At 37.3% G+C, this 18,778-nt stretch overlaps 1 non-coding gene across 1 annotated transcript; it reads left to right on the top strand.

Annotated features, from left to right (window-relative positions):
• Nucleotides 1-13,499: 13,499 nt before the first annotated feature.
• On the top strand, nucleotides 13,500-13,571 carry TRNAQ-UUG (transfer RNA glutamine (anticodon UUG)). The gene has a single exon. It is a non-coding gene; the product is annotated as a tRNA-Gln (tRNA).
• Nucleotides 13,572-18,778: the final 5,207 nt, after the last annotated feature.

Below are 18,778 nucleotides of genomic sequence, written 5' to 3'. Positions count from 1 at the left end.
CTCCACCTAATGTACAGTTTCCTTCAGTCACCTGCACCCCCGTAGTTCCTCCTCGATTTTTGCTGCAAATAAATTGAAAAATAACAGTATGTTCGGTAAGTATACATAAACCGACCCATAACAACAGTGGCCTTATCTCTCCAAAGCAACTCGCCAAGCCGATTTAGCTTTAACAGCTTATACGTTCCCTTTACGACATTGTCAACTATTCGATGACGCGGCATACTTGTTTTATTTCGGTGACGAACCAGCAACGTAAAAGTGATATGTGATGTCTTAAAACGGTGGTCGTTACATACTGAGAAATTTTGATGTGCGATACAAGAAAATAAATTCGAGGATAAACTTTGGGGAGTGTAATGAAAATTTCTGCTGTCCTGGCATCTTCGACATAACGATGCTTTTTCAATTTTTGAGGATGTAACATCTCATTTTATGTTATTTGCGAGATAATCTGAACACAAAGAAAGCCCATTTACCAATTCTAAATTGTGGATCATTAAAATTATTTAAAATTTCCCGGATCTGGTATTTTTCCGAACAGTAGTACTCCAGATTAATAATTAGAATCCTGCAAAGCCCAAATGGTATATTCTGATTACTTTTATCCATCTCAGGGTTTGGTATACAAATAGTAGTCTTCTTTCGTTCAGTCATAGATTTTTGTTTCATAGTGTAGGTAGGAAGGTCTAAAGGAAGTGGCTCTATTCGACCCTCCACCGTAACCCATAAGGGTTTATTGTGGCTCACACCTATTCACACTCGACCAAATAAACCCAGCTCTTAACTAAGCCGATTAGTTTGTATGGTGAGTGATCTTTCAGGTCAGATGGTGAAAGTATGGATCTGCCGAACTCAAAGAACCTGATTGGGTCCCCAGCAGGGCAGGCACAAAGTATGCTGTCAGATCCAGCACAGTTACTTTTCATACCACTGATGTATTGTTGATCTCAATCGCTGCAAAACGCCTTCCTTCCATTGGTGGCTTCAATCTTGGAAAAAGGAAAAAGTCGCAGGGAACTGAATATGGTGAATACGGCGGTTGAGGCATGAGTACGACATTGTTTTTGGCCAAAAATGACAAGTGGGCAGGTGCATTATTATGATGCAGAAGCCATGCACTTCAAGATAATACTCTTTGTTGACTGTATGACCATATTGTAGTGCATCTTATGATTCACTATGCCACGGTAATCGAAAAAAATAGTTAGCAAAACCCTGAAATCCGATCGAATTTGGCGTGCTTTTTCGGTATTGGCTCTCCCGGGCTATTCCTTTGAGACGATTGGACTTTGGTTTCGATGTCATAAACATATAATCATTTCTGGGATGTCTGGCAGTGAGGATGACAGTGTTCCATGTAAGTGAAATTCATTTCTTACATTGATCATTTTGTGTAGGATTCCTTTGAATGATATCTGATTTGAATTCATTACGAATGTATGGAATAAAAACGGAAGGGCTACTTTTGGGCAATACCTATCTACGACAATTCACGAAAAATTATTAGATTTTTTTGCCAATAATTTCAGTACTCGCTGCACCACAAGTGACCCTATAATACAAACTATGTTTTTCAGACTTGTGAATGTCAATGACGTTAATGAAATTATTGAATCATTACCAAACAAAAAATCTACATGTTTGGATGGAATACCTGCATCAGTAGTGAAACAATGCAAAGAAATCATATCTCCAATACTCGCTCATATTATAAATTTGTCCATTATGCAAGGTAGGTTCCCTTCAAGTCTGAAAATGGCCTCTGTTATTTTATTGTACAAAATGGGTGATCCTAGTAATGTTGGAAACTACCGACCAATTGCGTTACTTAGTATTTTCTCTAAAATGATTGAAAAATGGTTGCTCGAAGAATGGAAACGTATCTGATTTCTTTCAATTTAATAACAAACAATCTACGCGGTTTTCAGAAATGGCTTCTCCACTGAATCAAGTGTGGCTGAGTACACTCAAAACATTTTTGAAAGAATGGATCATGGTGGTATCTGTATTGTTCGATTTAACAAGGGCATTTGATACAGTTGAAAGGTCTTTCGTCTCAGAAAAACTAGAAAAGTTGGGTATTCGTGGCTGTCTCAATGATTGGTTTTTCTCTTTCCTCGAAAACCGAAAGATTTTAGTGAAAAATGATGATGTTTTTTCAAATGTATTTGATATGGATCTTGGAACTCCTCAGGGCAGTGTCCTTGGTCCATGAATTTTTCACATATTTATTAACGATCTTCCTAAATATCTAACTGAAGCAAAAGTTCTCATGAATGCAGACGACACAAGCACAATAATATCAGATCACTCAAAACTCACACTTTCAGAAAAACTTACCAGAACACTAAACCAATTCAAAGATTGGTGCTATCGTAATAGATTAATGTTGGATGTTTCGAAAACGGTTTGCATTGAATACCATACAGCTCAAAAATTACCATCAGATTGCTCAATATTATTAAATAACACTTTAATAAGTACATCGAATTTTGCAAAATTTCTCGGAACCATATTCGACTGGGAGGCACAAAATAGTAGTGTCTGTAAAAAATCAATCAGTGTTTCTATCTATTGACTGTTTTGAAATCTATGCTAGATAGGAATACTTCATTGAGTGTCTATTATTTGTTTGCTTACTCTGCGATTTCCTATGGTATCCATAGTATGGGGCAAGGCCGTGATAACCAAAGGGTGTTTGTATTACAAAAAAGATTATTGCGATTAATTTTTGACCTACCTTATCAAACTTCATGTCGTGATGTTTACAAAAACCAAAAAATTCTCACTGTTACTTCTATTATATAAATTACTGAGCCATATCTACCGAAACCGAAATAAACTGCCAAAAAATTATGATATTCACAACCACAAGACAAGGCATAAAAACGAAATCGAATCACACTTTCCACAAAAATCACCTCTGATGATAGGAGCGTCTTACTTCAATGGGCTTCCTTATGATATAAAAAATAGTAACACGTACGGAATTTTCAAAAGTAGGTTAGAGAAAATTATAACGAATCATTTTTTTTACAGCTTAGGGGAATTTGATGACTTCCTTTCTAGCAGTGTTAACTGAGTTAGTTCATAGTGTTTATTGTGCTTTATGCTTTTTTATATTCATATCAAGATGTCTTGTATACTTGTTTTTATGTGTCATTGAGTAATAATAGGGTTACATCCTCAACAATGTATTATGTCCATGTATGTATGTGTATATACTCTATTTTATCAACCTAACCTGTAAACTAGTACTTCAGGAGTAACTTTTTTTTGTAGTAAGTGTGTGTTTCACACCTCACCAGACACGTCCAATCCATTGTATGATAGGAAAACGGATTTAATAAAATTTGATTTGATTTGATTCTGAAGAGAGAAAAGTATTTTCCAGATAATTCAGCGTTCACATGAAAGTATTTGATACGAAATAATTTTCCTTTTATGTAATTCAGTTTTTATATGAAAATAGCCGTTTCGAAAAGGCCATTCCTTCCAGTTCTGTCAGGTGCCCCAAGGCGTACAGGTTTTTTTTTTAAACCTTGTCATTTTTGAGCAGTACCGATTGAGCAACCATTATAATGCTGTTTGCCTTCATGTTATTGCAAAATGACAAAGTTTTCGTTGAAAAATTGATGAAATTTTTACTTTTTGTTGTATTGCTATTGAATATTTCAATGTACTAAACCATGAAATCAAATCTACTCCCCAAGTTCAGTAAACCGCTCACCACACGTTTGCCTAATTCCATTTCGTCGCCCGACCAGACATTTCCCCTGCATATTTCAGGAAGTCCCGCAACGTCAAACGTTCATATTTAATGACAGCAAACCCATCGGCAGCATAGACTGTATATGCGGCTCGCATGTCATTGCATACATGCCCCGTAGTCGGTTAATTGCGAATAGTGACAGGTCTCGCAGTTAAACTCAGAGTTAAGCAGCCTGCTGAGACCGGAACTCGTAAACTTGCACCCCGATCGTAAAACGATCTTATGAACTACCACCGGGAGGGACACCTGATGCTAAAAGGCCTTGTTGAAGACACGGTTGGTGCTGTGTTATCCGGAGGGTCGTAGAAGCTTATACGACATACAATTAGGAATGTTTTGTGGATTTCGACCAGTCAAAACATGTTTAGCAACGGAGGAAATCAAAAATACTATACTCTGCCTCAGACCGTTATGAGTGGAAATTTGTCATCTCATGACTTTTCATTTATTATGGGTCAATGGGTCAATGGATCAGCTATGAGGGTAGATTTGAATTCCCCAAAAATCATCCGAAGAAGATTTTTAACGGGAAAGCCCAATTTACAACATTTATAAGAAAAGAGCAAAATTAATATGATTGAAAAACATGTAGAGGGTTGATATAGGAATGTAGGCTTTCACGGCTGACGTTTCAACTGTACCTGCGGCTGTCATCTTCAGTAGCATGATCGAAGTAGTTATTGGCTTCAAAAACATTTGGTGTTCCTCAAGCATGAAGTAATTCTAATTTTTGATGGACATAGAAATCATAAAGGCATTGAAACTTTGGAATAAGCAAAAATACGGTATTCATGTTATTTGTCTGCCTTCACATTGCACTCATCCTATGCAACCTCTTGACATCCCATTTTTTCGGTCTATGAAGACCTACTATAATCATGAAATTGTTAAATGGCTGAAGGCATATCCTGGACGTGTTGATACGCATATCCAGATCGCCGGCATTCAACGAAGCATATGGAAAGGCAGCTAGAGTGCCAAATGTTTGTCACGGATTCAAAAGCACTGGCATCTGGCCTTTGAATCCTGATATATTTCCGGATTATATGTACGAGTACATATAATCCGGAAATTATATGCTTACCCCCTGAATAACCACCAGTATGCTTATCAAACCAGCAAATCGACAGATTCAGAATTAAACAACCTCGTTGAGAAAATCTCCAAACAACAAGGGGATTGCGGCTGCTGTATTTCTTGATATTGAAGGAGCATTTGACAATGAACTACCTAAATCTATAGGATTGTTTCTGGACCTGGATATATGCCATACTAGTGAACAGAACTGCAACTACGACTCTTCAAGGCGAGACTATCATGTTCAAGGTTACTAAGGGCTGCCCTCAAGGTGGGGTACTATCTCCCCTTCTGTGCATGGTCACTCCTGATGGATAGTCTGCTTGATGCCCTCGACAGAAGAAAAGTTGATCTGAAAGCATGTGCAGATGACCTTGTCATCCTGGCAAGGTCCACGTCAGGAAGCGCGTTGGACGTTGTTCACAGTTGGTGCCTGAGGGAGCAGATGTCTGTCAACCCCAGCAAAATTGTATTAGGTCCCTTCCCCAAGAGAAGAAAATTGGATGATCTAACGCCACTTTCCCTCAATGGTGTGGTCATTCCATTTGGAACGGAGGTGAGATCACACCAAATCTATCAATGTTGCCATCAGTACCACACCGTCATGGAGATCCTTCTAGATCTACCTCCTCTCCACATTTTTCTGGAAAGAGAGGCTAGAGGGACTGCATACAGACTTGTGCACATTGCCAATTGCACAAATCAATTCAATGCAGAGTGCAACAGACTGTTGGTTGACATTGGAAGTCACAGCATTCTGGAAATGACCTCTGACTTCATGCCTCCAACTGTCAACTACGAACTGCCTTATAAAGTACTATTCTCGAGTAGAGATTCTCCGGGAGAAGGAAATATTAAGAGCAGATAGTTGTTGGTTCACAGATGGATCAAAAACACTTTCCGGTTCTGGTGCAGGTGTTTTCAGTCGCAGACCTAGGACAGAGTTATCTACCTGCCTAGGAACTTATGCGACTATATTTCAAGCGGAAATTTACGCTATCGAATTGTGTGCGGAGAGATTGGATAATTCCAGTCTCACTCACAAGTCAATAAAAATATTCTCGGACAGTCAAGCGGCATTGGAAGCTCTTGGCTCCTACCGAGCAATGCTAAATTGGTAGCAAACTGTCAAAAACGACTCTCCTCGATAGGAAGACTTAATAGATTGTCTCTGGTCTGGATTCCTGGCCATACTGGCCTGGAAAGCAATGGAGCTGCTGACTCTCTTGCAAAAGAGGGTGCTGCAAGCGGCTTCATCTGACCAGAACCTGTCATTGGCATCGCTTCGGGCTTTGCCAAACAAACACCTGGATGGCAAGAAGATTTATGGACTTCTGGCAGAATGTTCCAGGATCGGCTCACTCCAAGGCGTTCATTCACCCTTCGTAGCTTGATTCCAAACAGTTGTTGTACTACAGTAGGAATGAACTACGATGTCTAACAGGCCTTCTTTCAGGTCACTGTCATTTGAATCATCAAATGCAGAGACTTGGACTGTCGGAAGACAGTGTGTGTCGCCTTTGTCTGGAAAATGATGGAACAGTAGAGCATATACTTTGTGCCTGCCCCGCTGAGGACCGAAGTAGGTTCCTTGAGTTCGGCAGATTCGTTGTCTTACCATCTGACCTGAAAGACACTCACCGTACAAACTAATCGGCTTCGTTAAGAAGCTGTGTTTATTTGGCCAAGTGCGAATAGGTGTGAGCCACAATAAATCTTTATGGGTTGCAGTGGAGGGTCGAATAGACCCACTCACTTTCGACCTACCTACCTACCTCTAGATACGAGTCCGCTGAAACCACAAACATGCCACTCGAAAACAACTCCAATGAACAGCCTCCTCAACCTGCAACAGTAATAAGTTTTCTCTAGTCTGAAACAACCATTATAACAAGCATTAGATTCAGTTCCTGTGACAAATACGTCTTGAGTTGCAGTGGCGCTGGCGTTGCCTCTCGTTCAGCCATGGTCCCATGACATGATTTCTGAAGGAAATATTGCAGCGGAAATAACAGCATCTACACACCTACAAGCTGAAAATTCCAGTTTCAAACAACAAGCTCCGATCTGAAAGTTGTTTTGGCTACTGCTGCTACCATTGAACTTTCATTTCCTACTGCTATTGCTGTTTCTATTGAGGTGCTTTCTCTTGTGTCAAAGAAATGTTAATTAGTGGCCAAGGGTAACGTAAGCCAAAAACTCGACAGAGCTCGTTGGTGTTGATTTGTACTCCTAATACTACATGGATCAATAAGTCCCGAGACTAACCCAGAGATGGCGCTCTTAGTAAACCAGTAACCACGTCTTTCTAGAGTACTAACCTTTGCTTGAAACGTGTCGAAATTTTAAGTCGATCGGACCAGAAACAGCTGAGTTATCGAGGTTAGAGTAAAGTCGTTTTGTAGTTTGTTTAAAAAATGGAAAAAACCGAGTTTCGTGTTCTGATAAAACATTGTTTTTTAATGGGTAAAAACACCGTGCAAGCAAAATAATGGATTGAAAAATGTTACCCGGACTCTTGTCCATCAAAAGCAACGATTTGTCGGTGGTTTGCCGAGTTTAAACGTGGTCGTACCGACACAAATGACGCAGAACGCTCGGGTAGACCTGTGGAAGCTGTTACACCGGAAAATGTGAGTGAAGTGACAAAAATTGTAATGAAAGATCGTAAAGTGAAGCTCCGTGAGATTGCTGAGATGACACAGATATCATATGGAAGTGTATTTACTATCCTTCATGAAAAATTGAGCATGAAAAAGGTTTTTTCTAAGTGGGTGCCGCGATTGCTTTCGATGGAACAAAAACAGCAACGAGTCGATGATTCAGAAAGCTGTTTATCGCTATTTACTCGCAACAAAAAAGATTTCTTGCGTCGTTAAGTGACCATGGACGAAACATGGATACATCACTACACTCCAGAGTCAAAGCGGCAGTCATCTGAGTGGCGCACAGCTGGCGAAAGCCGTCCGAAACGTCCGAAAACGCAGCAGTCAGCTGGCAAAGTGATGGCGTCAGTTTTTTGGGATGCGCATGGCGTGATTTTCATTGACTACTTCGAAAAAGGTAAATCGATCAACAGTGATTATTATATTGACTTACTGGTACGTTTGAAGGAGGAAATCGCAAAAAAACGACCGCACATGCAGAGAAAAAAAATCCTTTTTCACCAAGACAATACACCTTGCCACAGGTCGATGAAAACAATGGCAAAATTAAACGAATTGGGCTTTGATCTGCTTCCCCACCCCCCATACTCACCAGATTTAGCCCCCAGTGACTACTGGCTCTTTGCTGATCTTAAAAAAATGCTCCAGGGAAAAAGATTTGGCTCAAATGAGGAGGTCATCGCTGAAACTGAAACTTATTTTGAAGCGAAAGATACATTTTTTTATAAACATGGTATTGAAAAATTGGAAAAGCGATGGAACCATTGTATCACCCTAAAAGGAGATTATGTTGATGAATAAAAAAAAATTTGTGAAAAAAATGTTGTTTTCATTGTTAGTCTCGGGACTTATTGATCCATGTGTTATATGTTGGAAATGAAATCCAAAAATGCGCCCAAAGCTCCCCCAACGAAGAAGAAACGCAAAGCCACCAAAAAACTTGAAGTTCTCTTCTTGACGTGTCAACTGAAACTGAAGCTCTCATTTCTGACGTGTCATTTATGGTACTGATTTACCGGGCACTGTAGACTTCTCGGTCTGTTCCAATCGGCAACTCTGCTTGTGCTCGACTAGGCGTGTCAGCAAATGACACGGCAGAAATGAGAGCTTCAGTTTCAGTTGACACGTCAAAAGGAGTACTTCGACAACGTCACTGAAGGTGACTGCTGCAGTTGCAGTTGAAGCGTTTGTAACCAAAGAAGACTACGGCAAAACACGGAAACCAACCTGAACATATAGAGGGTTATCTCAGTTGTCTGAAAACAAGAATGAGCTATCTTGTGACTTTATTCAATACATCCAAGTCCTCTCCTAATCCACAAGAACCCATATACACCATTTCATCCTTGATTTAATGACTCCGTTTTATTATTGCCAAGGTGGATGCGTGCGTTACCGTCCATTTATTTTATTCCTCCTCCCGTTTTGATGAGCTGTAAAACAAATCACGACGGGCTACTGGAGCTGGGCCGCTTTATTGCGAGCCCAGAACGCCAACAAAGCTCAAGACCGTCGACTGGGACGATAACATTTTTATTGCCACCTTTTTGTGCCCGCGTGCAATTTAATCAGGATGCGAGGAGCGATGCGGTAACGGCAATATGCATTATTGATTGGCGTCTTTCATTCTTTTAGCGGTATAATCGCCTGTCTGGGATGCATCCATGAACGGGTTATCATATCCCACTTCTGCGACCACATTCTCATTATAGACAATACAGGGAAAGCGCGATGACTGTTGGTTATCCGTGTTTTGTAGAATAATATGATTTATTTTCTGAAAATTGGTTTTCGAATATGCTTCATCGAATGAAAGTAATGTAGTTTTTCCAACACTTTTGGTTATAGCAAAAGTTGGTACCAACTTATTTTATTCAAATATGACACCCTGTATATTTTCACATTTTTGAATACTTGTTGTAATTCTGATGTGAGTTCATACAATACATCCTGTACCAAAAATTTACAGTCGGTAGAGCAATGAGACTCTTAATCTCAGGGTCGTGGGTTCGAGCTCCACGTTGGGCGCTAATTATTACCTCCTCAAATGCCCTACCAGCTTTTTAACAGTGGAGACGGGAGTGGGTATAAAGAAAGAGAAAAGGAGTGAATTAATTCGCGAATCTTTCTTGTTCAAGAAAAAAAATTTTCTATCTGATCACCAGTTATGAAGAAATCGATGCCTAAAGCAAGCTTACATATAAAATAATATTGAGAGAACTTAAAAAAACAATCAAAAACAGAATAAAATTAAATATTTTCATAAGAAATTTGGAAAATAATAAATAGCGAACTAGGGAAACCAATGCATTTTGATGCTGGGGAGGGGGGCATTACTTCAAACTTGGGAATGCGCAAAATACATCTGAATTATTTGCTCAGTACTTTTCAAACACTGCTACATCAATCATAGCCACCAACTTTGGAAATAATTTAACCCTACCCTGCACCACTAGTACGAATGTCAGTATCCAACACCCCTTTGATAACAGCCCTATATTAGAATCTGAAATATATGACGCTATCAGATCAATGGACAGGCATTGATGAAACATCAATAATTACAGTTGAAGATATAATCAGTCTTTCATCAGTTCGAACTTCCTTTGTCTAAAAGTTGATGAGAAAGGTACACATGGTTTGAGTTGCAGGAGAAGTGCAGGGCGTATATCTCGACATCACCAAGTGAACGACACATTGAAACGAGCTATATTGTCAGCGGATGTTCCTGCAATTCTGGAACCCTTAGGTACCAGTCGAGATGATGGTAAACGACCAGATGGCATGTCTCTCATACCATGGAAATACGGTAAACCTGTGGTATGGGACTTTACTTGCGTTGACACGGTCGCGGCTTCCCATCTAGCCGAAAGTTCCAAGTCTGCTGGAACTGCAGCATTATCTGGCGAGAAATTGAAAAGAAAAAAATACCAAAATCTTGGAAACAACTATCTGTTTCATCCAGTAGCGGTTGAAACTTTTGGTGTTTATGGCCCGGAGTCTCTGTTATTCGTTCATGAACTCGGAAGGAGAATAGGCCAAGCAACGAAAGATCACCGTTCTACCTCTTTTTTGATAGAAAGAATTAGTATTGCTATTCAACGTGGCAATGCTGCTTCAGTACTTGGAACTATTCCTCCTTCACATAGTTTTGATGACATCGTGCATTGCCCTAATTTCAGTACGGAACTGAAACCTCTTCGAAACAAGCCGAGATATGTGGATATTTATCAGTCTCCTATCAAGGTTAGTTCACAAGTGATTGATCCACCTTCTTCTTTTTCAGTGCGGTCAGTGGACTCAGGTCATTCTTGGCCCCAAAATATGAGTTGCATTCCTCGTAGAACTGGTACCATTTCAGTGGAAGCGCTTCTTGAAGCAAGAGCCGAATCGATCCCTCTACGAAACCCTTTTTCACTTGGAAGGATCGATCGCAGCTTGAGAAATGGTTCTTATGGAGATTCTGTGAAACGTGTTCTTCCTTACGAATCAGTAGAGAGTTGTCCTGAAAATCTAGAGGAGAAACTTGGATTGGATAATTTAGAAAACACTTGCTACATGAATAGCATTTTACAAGTGTTGTTCATGACGAAGAATTTCAAGAACGAAGTTTTAATGATGAACGAGAACGGGAATGTTTCCTGCTTATTCATCAAACTCAAACAACTGTTCATGCAGCTGCAGTTTCGTAAGAAGGTATCATCTTTTCCTCCAACCGATTTCCTGGAGTCTTTGAAGTCCACTAGATACTCGTTAGGACAACAAGAGGATTGTTCCGAATTCTTGGGGTTCTTGTTGAATACTCTTCGTGAGCAAAACAATACCAAAATCAATCCCAGCCGCTCTGGACTGAATGATTCCGTACAACACATCTCGTCTTGTGTTTGTAAATCTTTTGCTGGAAAAATCCTCACTTCTTTACTTTGTGATAAATGTTCAAGAAGTACTGAAAACTCATGTGAATTTCTGGAACTTCATCTAGCTTTTCCTAATACGACTAATTACCAGTCCGTGCAAAGCTTATTGTTAAATCATCTGAAAATGGAATTTTTAACAGGTGATGATCGACTGTATTGTCAAACATGCGCCAAACTAACTGACTGTTATAAGGAAACAAGTATATCTGAGGCACCAGTCAATCTAATAATAACACTGATGATTTTCAAACAAGACTCAACCTCTAACGGAAGCAAGAAACTCTTTGGAAGGTTCGAAATAGATGAACATTTCAACCTAGCAGACCACTGTTATAATATTCATGCAGTCATTGTTCACTGTGGTTCTGGCGTTGAATTTGGTCATTATTACGCCTTGGTTAAAGAAGAAACGGACTGGTTTATGTTTGACGATAGTCGTGTTACGAAGTGTTCTGGCGATGCATTGAATTTATTGGAGCCTCTGGAGACACCCTACATTTTGTTTTATGAGAGAGAGGACATTGTTAGATCAAGATCTTCAGATGATGTGGTGCTGCAGGTTTTTCCGGGTTTTCCTGCAGCTGAAAAAGCAAATGCGCCACTGGAATCAATGAAGACGCCCCGGAGCGCCAATTAATTTTTATTGTTGTATTTATTTTATTTTTAAAATAATTAAATGGAAAATTACTTAACCAAAAATAATAATTTTATTAAAACAAAAAACTGAAATTACAAGGAAATAATACACAAGCTACAATCAGTGCTATAAGTGATCTACTTACCTATTTGATGAACCAGTCTTTCATACAAGGGTAGTCTTTCATACAAGGAATTTAAGAAGGCTTTGGTAATTCCCCTATTTAATAAAGGAATTCGTGCTATAGTCAGATCTCTCTACTATGCTCGCTCTCAAAATTGTACAAGAAAATTGTAGCCTCCAGAATAAGGGAGTATGTAGAAATCAACAACATATTATGTAACAACCAGCATGGTTTCAGGAAACGTCGTTCCATAGAAACAGCCTCTTATCACTTTCTCAGCAATATATATTCCAACTTGGATGCTGATGCTGGTAACTTTGTTATAAGTGTGTTCTTTGACTTGTCGAAGGCATTCGTTTCTGTGTCATGGAAATCTCTGTCTAATAAGTTGATTTTACTTGATCTTCAGAACAATATATTGAGATGGTTGGGCTCATATATGGAGGGGCGCTGTATGTTAATCAAATATGGAGGCACCATGTCAGAATAGCATGCTGGTAAATTGAGCGTTCCTCAGGGCTCAGTTTTAGGACCATTATTATTAATTATATTCATCAATGATTTGCCTCAATATTTAAGGGACTGCCACATAACGATGTTTGCAGATGACACCACTGTTACAGTCACTGGGCATACTATGGACGACGTGGTAACCAAAATTAGTAACAACCGCAACCGCCTACTAATGGACCATGATGGTCCATTAGTGATTGAACCCCACTAGATGTATTCCGAAAAACCTTCAATGATTCTTGGGCTAGCCAGTTCAAATAGCATCTCTCTAAGTCGAATGGTTGTGAGGAAACTGACGGCCTTTCATTGAGATTATTTAAAACCCAAGTTCTAAAATGCAGAAATAGAGAAGAGTCATTTGTTGTGAAGAAAATTACTCGAATCGGTGATCCAGCGGACTAATTCCTTCCTGAATTTAAAAAAGTTGAAGAAATCTTTTGCAATAGGTAGCTTTCACATTGAAAAGATGAAATTTTCGAAAACATCTTATCATCAAGTTTTGGCACAAATGAAATCATTTTCCGTTACTCGTCTATGCAAGAAAATTGAAATACTATAACACCCGTATAATCATGTATGGAAAAAAACAAAACACAAAAGTTATCATCAAATTCACATTGTAGGCAACTTACATCACTCAAACTAATAATAACCGTTGGCCTATGTAGTGTTAAATAAAATATATTAACAATATTACATATTTGTGTCACCAGTACATAAATAGGCAACACATATAACAATTCTTATTCAGTCGTAGTTTATCTACAGTCTTTCATGACTATTCATACAAGGTTCCATGGTGTAATGGTTAGCACTCTGGACTTTGAATCCAGCGATCCGAGTTCAAATCTCGGTGGAACCTACTTTTTTTTTTTATCCAGTCAAATGTTTTATTTGTGGATTGTAATATATTCAATATTTGCAGGCTTTTGATTGTCACATTTTTCAATTATATCTTTTGCTTTGAAATTAAAGGTTATGTTTTTGATTTGTATATGAATTAGTGAGCAAAATGTAAATTCAAAAATGTGTGACTGCAACACAAGCACTTTTCCCAATTACCAGAAATGGAATACTCTATTCGACGGGCATTTCACCAACCAAGTTGGTGTCTTCAGGAGATAATGACAGTTTTCATCACAGCTTCATAGCTCCAAGCAAGGAGGAATGACTAATTGATGTGCATTCGGCATCGACCACTATATTTACTGTCATCAACACAAAGTTGAGGCAAGTTTCGTGCGCAATGAACACAGTTTGTATTATTTTTCTGCGGTGTTATTCTGCAGATTTTGTAGACTTGCTACTACATTCCTCATTCGTACTACATTTGATTTATAGATGAAGCAACATTATATTTGTTCCTCTTTCATTATATCGTTATAGAAGACCACAGCTATGGCTCTTTTTGTAGGCCTTTAGCAGAATAACCTCGCTAGTAGCGAGATGTCGAGATGAAATCATTGAGCGTAGAACGACTCTTCGAGGAAATATCCATCAAAGCACCACTATGAAATCAGGCCCTTCCTAGCCGCCACAATCGGAATATATTGACGACAGCAGTTGGATTGAATGCCAAATAGTCGATAGCAAGCGATAAAAGGTAAAATGCCAACATTGGACCCATTTTTTGACCAAACGCTACGACGATTGACGTTTTCAGCTTAGACAGGTTGGAGCCTGACTCCCTGACCCTTTGGCTTGTGTTTGTTAGACAGACAAATAGGATATACTAACTTCGGGATGGCGACATAAAAGTCCAAGACATTAGTACCGCCATTCACGGTGTACCCCTACCTGGCAGGGGTGAGTGGATGGAAAAATTGTTCCTCCGTTAACGGAGGATACGGGGCCTCATATGATAGATTCGAAAACTCGCCAATTCCTCGACTGAATGAAATGTTCAATGAAAGGCAGTTTCAAATTTCTGCAGATAGCGTTATTCCGCACGAACCACATAACATTCACTATCATCCTCATTATCTTATTTTGCAATCTCTCCAGACGGGAGAGATTCGACGGAGCCGCTTGTCCCCAGACGCTTGAAGAGTACATGATTACTGGCCTGAACATCATGTTATAGATCGTGAGTTCATTTTGCATGCTTGATTTGAATCTTCTATTGATTACAAGGTACAGACTTTCGGTCTGTCCCTAACTCTTTGCCTTCACGCTACTGAAGTGCGGGGTCTAGGTGAGCCTACGGTCTATTAGAAGACCAAAGTACTCTACCTGCGCTTGCCAATTGACCTCCCTTCCCAAAACCCTCACTTTCATGGCCGGAGATGATGTCGTTCTTCCCATGATTATTGCCTGGGTTAACTCGAATCTTCAGATCGAGGTACCAGCGCTCGAAGTCGTCCAATGCATGTTGCATGTAGAGGATCCCGAGCTCTCGACCCATGACAAATGAGAGGAGACCAAGCGCTAATCTAGTGTGTGAGCTTATATATCAATATACACCCGTCTCAGCTCTAATGTGCAGATACACCTTAGCTAGTTGTATCAGGTAGATAATCTACAAAGCATTGCGTGCAATATCGGTAATAACAAACTACTTTATACATAGATACAAGTCATATAATATTTTGGAAGATTGGTTACCGAGAGATCATAACATGATTTTTCGCCTACTGTTGACACATAGTTTTCGTCAGAAAGTGTTTCGATTCTGTATAGATTACTCTATGGTATGATTACTTCAATCTTCTTGGTGCGTGTTTATAATAATGATAATATACTTTATTGTCATTAAGAATAAATCTTGTGGACAAAGCTTGTGAAAAATACATAAAAACGTAAGTATACAAATATAAAATGTGAATATAAAAACACCTACAAAAAAGTGAAGTTAGAACATACACTATAGTTCAATATCGAAATTTTGTCTCAACATGGTTGTGTACAGACTTGTTTAAAACTATTATCAACACTTATTCAATAAACTTATAAACATATATATATATATATATATATATATATATATATATATATATATATATATATATATATACTTATATATAATATAACATAAATAAATACACCAATTGAACCAGACAAACAAACATTTATATCCAAACAAGAATACAAACAAAAATCTTATATAGCCTGAATTCATATGCACATTTTGTCACGTAAATTTATCATTATAGAACTTTTGCAAATTATAATAGGGTCTATTAGTCTGGTTCACATGTACTCGATTTAGCTCTTTTTGGTGACATTTTTCAGCCCTGTCCAAAAATTACGAACAAGGTGTCATTCGATTCGTATTTTTGCCTAGAAAGTTTAAGGGAAGGTCCGAAAACGCGCCGATAAAAATTACAAAAGTTATAAATAATTAAGTGAAAAAAAATGGGGCTTTAGTTTTTTCTTAATATCTCGGAAAATTTTCAAAATTTTGAAAATTTCAAAAAAGATTTGAAAAGATCAATGAATTTGCGTAAAAAAAGTCCTGTTCCCCGAAACTGTATCTCGATTATTTATAATTTTACAGAGCCCTGAAAATAGAGCCAAAAGCGGGTAGTCTGGCTTTCGCGCGCCTTTCGTCACTCTGACATAAAAACATAAAAAATCATTTAATCATATTAAATCTAAATATTAAGGAATGAAAAAATTCATGTAATGTTGGGATACATCAATAAACAATAATTCGCAGTCAAAACATTTGTATCCCAATTTTAACGTTAATTATAAATTTGTTAAATAATAACTTTTTCTGAGTTGAAAGTTAATATAAAAATACCTATAATTATTAAACTAAAACCCTGGCCTTTTTTCCTTTGTTGAAGTTATCCTTAATAGGCAAAAAATAGATTACCGTTGCCAAAATAAAAAAATTGTTATTTTCTACTTTTTTATTAACAATTGAAAATTATAATTTTATAAAAAATACATAACGATTTTTTTTTATTTTTCATTGTTTCAATGTGGCCAGAAACTAATTAATAATTTTTTTTTACATCTATTGTTAATAAATTCATTATAAACAAATACATTGTTTATGAGCAATTCGAATTTTTTTTGCATTATGTTAATGGAAAAAAATCATGATTTTTAGAAGAAAAATGGTTTCTTGAAAAAATTTCTTTGTTGCTAAAAAATGCGTTTGTTAATTAACAATCGTTTTTTGCAACTAAATATTAAAATTAAGGAACCGTTTTTTTTCCAATCATAAATTCTATTGTTCTTTAAGGTTTTGAAAAAACTTTTTTCAATTCTTTTTTAAATTGTTCATTTAAAAAAGTTCGTTTTAAACAATTTTTTTTTCATTTATTTTCTTCAATACTTTGTTCTACAATAAAAGTAACTATGTGTTTTTTTTATTTATTCTATTTTTTATAAAACTTTTAATATTGTGATATTGAAAAAAAAAACATAGTTACTATCATTATAGAATGAAGTAATGAAAAAAAATTAAGAAAAAATTTGTTTATAACAAATTTTTTTTCAAATAAACAAATAAAAAAAGAATAAAAAAAATTATTTTCAAAACCTCAAAGAACAATAGAATTTATGATTTGAAGAAGAAACGGTTTCTTAATTTTAATATTTAGTTGCAAAAAACGATTGTTAATAAACAAACGCATTTTTTAGCAACAACGAAACCATTTTTTTTCTTAAAATCATGTTTTTTTTCAATTAATATAATGCAAAAAAAATTCGAATTACTTATAAACAATGTATTTGTTTATGATAAATTTATCACTTATCACTATTACTTCTCCCCTGAGCAAGAGGAACTCTCATTTCCTCTGAAGTTGCTTTCGCTTGCATGAATCTCAATACGCTGTTTACAATTTCTCCTCTTTGTCCACTGGGAAATTTGTTTACTGTTCGTAGGCATTTTCAAAGACAACAAATGACTCATAGTCATCACACAGAATGATTTCTTCACTTACTGTAGTAACACGATGTTCTCTACACGAGATTCTCGATGTTACAGAGCTCTCGCCTAACTCCGCCGTTTGATCCACTGCCCATCCAATATTCAGACGCACAGTTATATTTGCTAGATGTGCATCTCATGTCCATGGAAGATGCCGGGTGAGACTACCATTCAATAGTTCTACGGAATTTAATTTCCTGCTTCAATTTCCACACTGTATGTGTACCGCCAAATCCTACGTATGTCTAAATTTGTATTCGCTGGCGGAAAAATACCTAGTTACTCTTGATAAACAACTTCACGATCTTGCGATCTCTACTATATTTAAAATTTAGATCCCAACTTGTTTTGGATTGCGTGTAGTAAATATGTTTACCTTCCAACTCGAGTTAATAGTAATCTACTTAAGATAGGTTACGTGGTTGTGCAATACGCTCAGTAAATATTTTGGCAAATTTGAAAAAAATGGATTCAGATAGAGAATTGTGAGTTTGAGCGTGATTGAAATATAGCATGCAAATACAATGTAGGGTTGTCATAAACGATTGGCGAAACACTTCAAAAACATGACAACACTAATAACACTTTATTGATATACAGGGCTATTCAAATTCGTTTCTGTACATGGGGATCTGGTAAACAATAAGAGATAGAGTGTCGGTTAAATTGTGGCAAAGTTGCGTATTTCAGAGACCTATTCAATGATGTAAAAAAATCGAATATAGCTCTTTCGGTTCTGGAGATATACAGAAAAAACTAAAAAATCCCAAATTATTTTTTTACCTATATCTTCTTTATTCGCAGAAATATTGAAAATCTGTCAACATTTTGCTATTGGAACTTGATGTGAGCTATCAGAATATGTCTATGAATCTTTTATACAGGGTGTCATCTGACTTGGGCCACCCCATCTTTGAAATTTTAAATACGGACCTGTATTTTTTGTTGTAGTTTTTGTTTCGTCGACGTTTACTTCATACTGAGAAATTAAATTCAATTTTATATTTCGAGATGTTTCGGTAATATTTGATTATAATTGTGTGAATTATTCCCTTTCAAATTACGGTTCTGGAAATTGGTTGACTGAGTTGAATAAAAACACAATAGCAATTTTCACGTCTCACGTCTCACGTAGAGTTTTTCTAGAATTTTTTTTTTAATTTTCAGGTAGCTATTCATAT

This window comes from Leptinotarsa decemlineata, unplaced genomic scaffold (genome assembly GCF_025532065.1).
Source record: "Leptinotarsa decemlineata unplaced genomic scaffold, Ldec_3_MD MMD2_tig00000576_RagTag_RagTag, whole genome shotgun sequence".
In the NCBI taxonomy this organism is placed as follows: Eukaryota; Metazoa; Arthropoda; class Insecta; order Coleoptera; family Chrysomelidae; genus Leptinotarsa; species Leptinotarsa decemlineata.
This window is presented reverse-complemented; position numbering and strand designations above follow the sequence as displayed.